This window comes from Belonocnema kinseyi, chromosome 1 (assembly GCF_010883055.1).
Source record: "Belonocnema kinseyi isolate 2016_QV_RU_SX_M_011 chromosome 1, B_treatae_v1, whole genome shotgun sequence".
NCBI classification, from domain to species: domain Eukaryota; kingdom Metazoa; phylum Arthropoda; class Insecta; order Hymenoptera; family Cynipidae; genus Belonocnema; species Belonocnema kinseyi.
Window position 1 is genome coordinate 26700284 of NC_046657.1, and position 9569 is coordinate 26709852.

At 28.1% G+C, this 9569-nt stretch overlaps 2 protein-coding genes across 5 annotated transcripts in view; one reads left to right on the top strand and one right to left on the bottom strand.

The window, feature by feature from the left end:
• Window positions 1-9569, bottom strand: part of LOC117181651 (collagen alpha-1(IX) chain-like) — a 187678-nt gene that overhangs the window by 115221 nt on the left and 62888 nt on the right. The gene's annotated exons all lie outside the window — the stretch shown is intronic.
• The window catches only part of LOC117181676 (lipase 3-like), a 62713-nt gene continuing 60356 nt past the window's right edge, over window positions 7213-9569 (top strand). For 3 of the 4 annotated variants that reach the window (XM_033374588.1, XM_033374607.1, XM_033374611.1), the window contains exon 1: window positions 7213-7929. The gene's annotated coding sequence lies outside the window, so the exon portion shown is untranslated. The remainder of the gene's footprint in view (window positions 7930-9569) is intronic. The other variant, XM_033374597.1, reaches the window with a different exon arrangement.

A 9569-nucleotide genomic window follows, 5' to 3' on the forward strand; every position in this document is an offset into this window, starting at 1 on the left:
AAAATGTAATCAAAACACACGCCCGCTAAACTCATTACTCGCCACCCCGCGCGCTGGCATCGTTTCGTCTATCCCCTCCAATCGGCGGCTCACGGCGAATATGTTAAAAGGCTGGCGTACCTGAGAGATTTAAACTGGACATTGTGAACAGAAATCGTAAATTTCATTTTCCGGATTCCCGAGAATAAACTTAAGTTGTTCCTTTTGGTTTCACTTTAGAAATTTCCCATGGAGTTTATTACTCTAAAATTCCCAGATATTTAGCTTCAAAGGCGCGTAAAATAAATTTGAATAAAAAAATTATTACAACAAATCTTTGACAAAAATTAACATTTTTGGTGGGAAATTTAACTGTTTTTGTTGAAAAATCCCCTTTTTAGGTTGTAAATTCAAGTATCTTCATAGAAAATGTATTCCTATTTGAAACTCATATTTTGATGTTAAAAAGTCAAACTTATTTTTTTTTTATTGAACTATTTTGTTTTTAACTGGTCTGTTTAATTAAAAAATTTATCTATTTTCGTAGATAGTTCATATTTTTTGGTTAGGAAGGCATCTGTTTGATTAAAATTGATTTGCTTCGGTGGAAAATTTTACTATTTGGTTGAAAAATCTTATGTTTCATTTTAAAATTAATTTTTTTCAACTACAAATTCATTCATTTTTTCTGTTAGAAAAATAATCTTTGTTGAAAAATAATTTCTTTCGAGAAAAATGTAACTAGCTTTGAAGCAAACTTGTTTTTTTGTTTGTTTTTTTTTTTGGAAAATTGATTCTCTTGGATAAAAATTCAGTTTTTGAGTTAAAAATTAATTTCTTGAAAATTTAACTATTTGTTTAAAAATTCGTTTTCTTTTTCCTCATAAATTGATTTATAAACTTAAAATTTATCTATTTCATTTATGGTTATCAATTTTTTTGGATGAAAAAACAAGTTTCTTGTTAAAAATTCGTATATGGAAAGGTCTTGCTTTTTGGTTAAAGATTATTCATATTTGTGGAAACTTCATAAAAATATTGATGTTCTACTATTTAAAAACTATATTCAAAAAGATTTAAACAGATTTTCAAAATTGCCGAGAAAATGACCTGAAAGATTTTCAGGCATTTTTTTAAATTTTGAAGGTTTTATTAAAAATTGTTTGAAAAAATCGAATCATTTTAAAGGATATTCAGAAGTTTTGAAAGAATTTCAAAAATAATTTCAAAGTTGAAAAGATTCTAAATAATTAAAAATAAACTTATATACGAAAATTTTTATCAATAAAATTTATATGAAAACACGGGGCGACTTAAAAATCCCGAAAAAAATTCCCGACGCTGTAAAATTCCCGAATTAAAAAATTTCTGAATAATAAAATTGCCCAAATATAAAAATACTGAGTTGGAAAATTCCTGAATAATAAAATTTCGAATTTGAAAATTCCCGGCAGTTAATAATATTACCGAATTGGAAAATCCCCGAATAATAAGATTACCGAAATTAAACAATTGCAATTTTTTATAAATAAGTTTAATTGATTACAAATGCAATAATAAAATATTATTTTTTGTGTTTATTTTCGAGAATTTTACAATTCAGAAATTGTCCAATTCGGATATTTTATAATTCGCCAATTTTTTGTCGGAAATTTTTCCAATTCGGTAATATTATAAACTGTCATGAATTTTATTATTCGGGAATTTTCCAGTTCAGGAATTTTTCTGAGAATTGTTTTATTCGGTATTTTTATTTTTTAGCAATTTTATGATTAGTCAATTTTAATATCAATATTAAATTTTAGAAAGTGAAGCTCACCAAATTCGTGCCTTCCGTTCAAATAGCTTGAGATCAGTTGAATGTCTAAGTTAGTCAAAAATGCCAATAAATATCATAAATATTTTTATGAAAAATTTATCTTAGTTAAGTATTAATTATAAAATATTCCAGATATTTTATTTTAAATGAAATATGTTTTTTTTATGAAATTAGGCGCTACATATTTTTCCGATTAAAAAAAATCAGGAAATTAGCGTATTTTAAGTTTTTTCTTTGTATTTCAACAAATTCAACATCCTTTCTTTAAAACTTTATAACTTTTGACCTAATTGAGAAATATTTGGAAAAATTTGGAAAATTGTTGAAATTTTTGAGAAATCATTGAAATCTTTTAAATATATCAAAAATCTTCATGAATTATTTGGGAAATCATTGAAATCTTTATAAAATGTTTAGAATATTTTAAAAATATGTATTATATTTGGTAAGTTATTTTAAATTTTAAGAAATCATTAAAGTATAAAATATTTTTGAAACATTCTTGAAATTATTCAAATCTGTGTGAAGTCATTTATGTGTTTGTAAAATCTTTTAAGTCTTTCCGAAATCTTTGTGAATTCTTCGCGCAATATTTTTAATATTTTTGAAATGTTTGGTAATTTTTGTAAAAATGATTGAAATCTTTAGAAAATCGGTAAAAGCTTTGAAAAATATTAAAAAATATTTCATAATATTTGTGAAATTGTTTAAATCTTTGTGAAATCTTATAAATCTATCTGAAATCTATGAAAAATATTGGAAATCTTTACGAAATATTCCAAATCTTTCAAATCTTCGGGAAATCATTGAAGTCCCTTGAAAATATTTTTGAAGAATTTGATATATTTTTGAAATTTTTTAAATCTTTGAGAAATCATTGAAATCTTTGTGAAATCTTTGGCAATATGAATTTTATATCTGTATTTAATATGTCTTATTATTTACTATCTATCGCTAATTTATTAATATTTATGTAAAATTTGTATTTCGTATAATATTATTATACTATCTAGAAAATGTTTAATTCAATATTATAAGAATATCATAAGAATTATGAATACTGAGCATTAATAGCAAGATTTTCATTATTTTTAAAAAATTTTTACCACGTGACAATTTTCCGAGAATTATACATTTTATTCAAAAGTCATTCTTTTTTAATAAAAATTTAATATTCATGTCCTTGCTTTAAAATTTATTTTTCGTAAAAAAAGTCTTCTTTGGTTGAAAATTTATCTTTTCGCTCCAAAAATCATTTTTTTGGTTTAAAGCTAATTTTTAAAACTGAAAATTTTACTATTCCAGTTTTTCCAAAAATTAAATTTTTTCATCGAAATTTAATTTCCTTGGTTTAAAATAAGTCTGTTTGAATGAAAACTAATTTTGGTTTGTTTTGAATATTTAACTTTTCTGTTTGAGTGAAAATTAATTTTATTTGGTTTGAAATTTTTTGTTTATTTGTACAAAATTCATCTTTTATGTCGGAAATTCAACAATTTGGTTAAAAATTCGTAATTAGAGTTAAAAATTCTTTTGTTTAGTTAAAAATTAAATTATTTTGTTCAAGATTCGTTATTTTTATTTGAAAATTCTTTTTTCTCTGCTTGAAAAGAGGTGTAGGTAGCTATAGATGCAGTAGTAAATGCATGAGATGCCCATATTAATGGCAAAGCTGTCAAAATGCATGTGGTGGTATCACACATGAAGATTACGAATATTTCCATGACTGAAACGTAAGAATGTATAGGTATAGATTCGAGGAATCTAGCTTCCTCTTTGTTTCTGTAGGGTGGAGCTATTTCTAAATATAGAATAATTCTGTGACTTGTTTTCGTACTGGATGTCCGCTTACAATTCTCATGTTGCTGATCGATGATACCCATTTTCAGGATGAAGATTTTAGTTCCCCATGCGTAGCAATGCATGACAAAGATTTGGGTAAAAGAACAAAATTTTGGCAGAATCAACTTTAGAATATGGTTATTATATGGGCAACAAAATATTTTATTTGACCCAATCAAATTTTTGGTTAGTAAAATTTGTTGCTATACACCATATTTTTTGGTTGATAATTGCAAATATTTTGGTTGGGCTAAGTAAAACTTTTAGTTAATCCCAGCAAATAGTTTGTTCGATCCAAGAAAATATTTTAGTTAATTCAAATAAGTATTTTTTCTGGTGCAATGAAAGAATTTGGTTGATTTAACAACCATACTCTTGTTGAGTCGACCATTTTTCTCAGTGCATGTAATTGTGTCATCTTGTGAGAATTATTTAGTAGTTTATAAAACTACTAAATATTACAGAAATAAAAAATCCACGGCAGTATGCAATGTAACTTGGGAGGGTTCCTTTTTTTATTTGATTACAAAAATCGGTCTGTTTATTTTTAATCAAAAATCGAATCACGTAATCGTAGGTACACTTAATAAGTTTTGGTTGACTCAACAAAAATCTTTTTCTTGATTCTAGTAAAATTCTCTCTTCGATTTTTTGGTAGATCCTGCCAAAAAGTTTTGTTAAATCAATAAAATATTTTCTAAAATCAACCAAACGATTGAATCAAAAACTTTGATTGATTAAACCAAACGAATTTGGTCAATTTGGTCAAATATTCTTCATCCAACCAAAATATTTTCTAAAACCAACCAAATGCGGCCAATAAAACGATTTTATTAAATGAAGAAAATTACTTTTCTCTGTCTGGGTTAAAAAAATGAAAAAAAAAATCTGAAAAAGATTAGATTTATCCGTAATAGCACTAAAAAGTTTCTTTGTGGTATTAAAAACACATTTTTTTAAATCATTAAATTTCTCACCATTGGGCAAATCGATAAAATTTTTTTAAATTTTAAGGTTATATATTTTTTATGTAGAGAAATAAGTTTTTTTTTTCAATTTTTTTGTGATAAAGTTTATGAAAATAAAGTGAAAAATAATTTAAATGGGAAAATAAGAACAATTTTCTTTTCGTCCAAATATAATATTTAAAAAAATGACGAAAAATGCTTTCCGTTTATTATTTTTGGATGCTCTTTTTAATAAAATAATAAAACACGCACAGATTTTGGGCTTTGTAGACCCTTTTTTTTACTTCTTAATTTTCTAAAAAGTTAAAAGTATTTAAATGTTATGCTTCTTTTTTCAAAAAACCTAAATTTTTTCTTTTACCCTCTATAACCTTTGATCTAATTGAGATTTTTAAATTTTTAGATTATTTTTTACCAATTTTTGTTTGGTTTCAATTCTTGCTAAATAACTTTTGTAGCCAGGATAATTCTCTTTTCTTACAATCGAATTTTCTACTTTTTCTTGGAAACAATGACAGATACAAACAAATATTAACACACAAATTTTTACCTCCAAAAAAGGAGTTTTGTTGATTAGAGGATTTTGTGAATAAAAATTAAAATTCTTTTAAAAAGTTTCCAAACAAGGCTACAGTTGAACAACTCTTTCAACATTATTTTTTAGAGACGTATATTTGAATATAAATTTTTGTTTTAAATTTTAATTTTTTAAACCATTTTTTTGGCATGAAAACTACCTACAATACCATTTTTTTGCGTGAGAGAAATAATTTTAAGTAATGATTTTTCTGTCTCTCCACTTGGCGTGATCCGTGGAGAGATTGATCAGCAATCTGGGTCGGAGCTGTGTTGGGTGACAAATGAATTATTGAAATAAATAACACGGGAATTCTAGATCGATTTTTCCTCGTCGAGTGAGTCACGCTACCCCGAAATGGGCATCGCTTAATGGCATAATAATATAGTAAAATATGATAAAACATCATTGCCTTAAAAATCACATTCTAGTAAAAAAAGCGAAATTATTTTTAAAAACTTCGTAATTAAATCATTATTCAAATATTCTTTAAACAAAATTTTTTAACGACTTACGTTTGATACACATTACTTTTATTTAATTTCTTTTATACAAATCCTTTCCAATTTTTATTTGAAATTTTTTTATTTTATTTTTGTAAATTAAAATTTACTGAGATCTCTTTTATAAATTTAAAATTATTTCTAGGAAAGTAAAATCATTTAAAAAATCAGACTGTAGTAAAAAGATATAAAATTTTTTTAAATTTACAATGTTTTTTGAAAAAATTATATGTATTACCACGGTGATTTTTAAAATGATTTTACTTGCATAGAAATAATTTTCAATAATAACAGAAAACTCAGTGAATTTTAGTTTCAAAAATTAAAACATTTTCAAAACCATAACAAAAAGTAAAAATTTGTGAAGAAGGGATTAAAGAACATTTTTTAAATCAAATTTACGTCTTCAAAAAAATGTTTAAAAAAAAAAATTTTTTAAATGCAATGTTTCTTAGCAATTTGTATTCTTGCTATTGTGTACAACTGTTTTCATCAACTTAAAAATCTCTCCGTGTTTCGTTAGATTAAAAAAAAAAAACTCAAATGCTAAAAAAACGAAAAAAAATGTTTTAGCAGCTTTAGGCATAAATTCACAAAATTGCATTTTTCGTCAGTTTTTGAAGTATTATATTTCGACGAAAAAGTTTTTCTTACTTTTTTCGGTCTAAGGTTTTTTACTTTCATGAACCTCTTTCACCTCATAAATTTGAAATCTACTTATTTTTGTAGACAATCACGAAAATATATTAGGCCAAAATTTGGAAAAATTTTTTTCTAATGTTTTCCACAATTTTGAAATTTATGTTAAAAAATTGGATATAGTGAAGTTAAGGATATTTTTCACAGACAGAAAGAACCAAACTTAATTTAAATCACACAATCTAAAAAAAATTATTAATTGAAGCAGTACGAATAAAAAGTTCGGCTATAAATCATATTTGTGAAATATGCTATCTTTATTCAATTACTACGTCTTTATCGCTTTTGAATTCAAAGACAAATAAGATAAATTTATTTTCTTCCATGAGTGAGTCTGATTTAATCGAAAGTTATTTTCCCGAAAGAGATAGTAAAGCTCATTAAAAAATATCTACCAAAGTATTGTTTTCATAAAACCCAGTCAAAGTATCCAATTCAGCCTCCATGATTTTTAAATAATTGAGTAAAATCTGTACAATATGTTAATTATTTTACGTACATTTGATTCAATTCATTAATCCACTAGACAATGTATCAGGAAAACAAGTGATCACAATTGGCTTTATGTTCAGGAATGGCGTAAAAATATTGAGCTTTTTCTTATAAAAAATTTGTTACATTCATAATTTGATGAAAAAGTCTGTTGTCCATTTCAAACTCTTAGAACCACCTGCTGAATGACTCATAACTCGCCTCGGCAATATTTAGAAAATGAAGCCACGTGCCGCGGTTCCAGAATCATAATAAACCCCCTTCTATTCCAGACACCACTTTCGTTAACGTGAACAAGTTTAGTAGGCAGCAGTCCAAGCTGCCGGGTCCATGTTCCCATCCACTGCCAACCTTCCAATCCGAGTTCCGATCGCCAGTGGCATATCTGTTCTGGCTGTTTTCGTTAGTCGGCAGGCAGCGTCGTTCGCTGAACGGTTGATTTCCGAGAATTCATTCCTCTACGACCTACGTTCAGTTCTGACTAACCAGTTCTTCCGCGAACGTCGAGTCGCCAACGATTTCCCGGCCAGTAGAGAAAGTGCTTTGTGCTTGTTTGAATAGAAGACACCATTGGTTGGGGCCTTTCTAGAGCAGGTGCACCCTTCCCTTCCTTCTTTCAACCTCTGATATTCCTTTCATTCTTCGGCATTCTCCTTCTGAAACTTGAATTCCTCGAATCGGATAATGTAACTGTGGCTCATTGTGCGTGTTTTGGGGAGTGGCAGCTGCGCCACCCGACAACTGCGCTTTAAGGTTGGTAGGGGAGAGGCTCTTGCTTCACGCATCGTTTTCCTGAAAAACGGGGTGAGGAGCAGGAGGGGCTCATCCGGTTAGCCACAACGGGGTTATAAAGGGCACCCACTGCGCTTGCTGGTCCTTTCCTGTCCCAGATCTCAGTCGAGGAAGAACCTACTCTACGCAGCAGCTATTAGTGCCAGTACGCAATTTTTGTTCGCGAGTGACAACGCCTAAAGTTTATTGGTTGGTTTTAAGTTGCTGTTTCTAGCGTTTCGGATCGAGTTACGGATAGAAAGCAAGTGATTTTATGAGGTACACGTCTACGAAATTTTTTTTCGACATTATAAACATTCCTTTAATCCGCGTCGTCGTGAGTTTCTGCGTTTATTACGACGTGTAGTGCGCAGTTTAAATGCAGTTTTCTTGTTTTTAATTAACGACAAAGTTAATCGTCCAGCAAAAGTTATTATTTTTTTTTAAATTTAGAAAACTAGTAAAAATAGATGTGCTTAGTATATTTCAACTTTTTTCTATTTAAATTTTTTGAATTAAAAGAAGTTAGCGTGGTGCATGTGAATTATATTTTTATTTTAAGTATGATAGTTTTCCGAAGTTTTGTTCAGTTGCTTAACACTGTTCATATTTGTTAATATTTGTTAATATTTTAAAGGAGCAAGGCGAACATTGATGATGAATCTAATAATTTAAAACAAGAAAATAACTCTACTTTTTACAGTTTTTAATTAAGAATTGTATTCAGTTACAAATAGTGTAAATTCGTGCGAAATTTTAATTTGTATTAGTGACTAGTTTTGCCTGGAATTGTAACCACTTATGATGTATATTTTCTAGTGGCGCTTCACAGTGGGCTACAGGCCATTTTTTAAATTAAAATTCAAAACATAATGCAGTCTTAATTCTATTACTTGGAATACATTATTTGATAATTGTTTTATTTTTGTTGTCATAATAGAAAATGCATATATTGTGCAAAAAATTTTAATCTCTTATTTAATAGGAATTTCAAAAGTTTGAAAATTTTATCTACTAATATATCTAAATAATACTACACATTACAAAAGATTAAATGAGGGCACAAGAGATTACGCCAGATTACAAGAGATAATAAAGTTGCAATTGATTTGCTCAAAGTTGAAAATGGTTGACACAATGTTGCAATGGAATCGCTTGAAGTTGCAAGGGAGTTCACCGAGAGCTTATTGCGCATGCGCACAGCAAAGCTAATTTCAAGTTACCCGTAAATTAACATAAATTTCCACAAATTCTCATAACTTTCCATATATTTTAGAATCGTGGAAATTTCCACGGATTTTAGAAATTATGGAAGTGTATGGTAATTTACGGAAGTTTAGGAAATGTGTGGTAATTTATAGGCAACTTTGATAACAGTTCTCTTCTGCACACCTGTCTCTTTCGTACGCTTTTCCTTTGCTGCACATGAGTATACAGATCTTTGGTACGGATTTTTCTTTTTTCTCCTTCACAGCTTCAAGTGGCCGCGCTTATGTATATGTAGGCAAATAGAAAATAAATCGACAATTCCATTTCCGAAAATCAGTTGACGTTTCAGTTTTTGAATTATAAACTATTTAGTTTGGACCAATCAGGAGAGCGGTATAACCATATGTGCATACGAAAGTGCAAGTACAAAGCAGTGTTGGACCAACATGTCGATGTTTCAAAGTTTTGAAACATTTAAAGGATTTTTAAACTTTAAAATGGAAACGCCAACGCCATAATATAAAGAAAAATGGTATTCCCGATTTAAGGGGTTACACCACTGTAGAGCACGGAAAAAAAGGCATATTTCGGGAATTTCCGTAGGCCAGACAAAAAGAGTTATTCAAATTCTGTAAAAAGTATTTTTTAATATCAATCTTAAAGTACAAAAAAAAGTTAAAGTTGTTCAATTTGAAAACAAAATGGCGGCT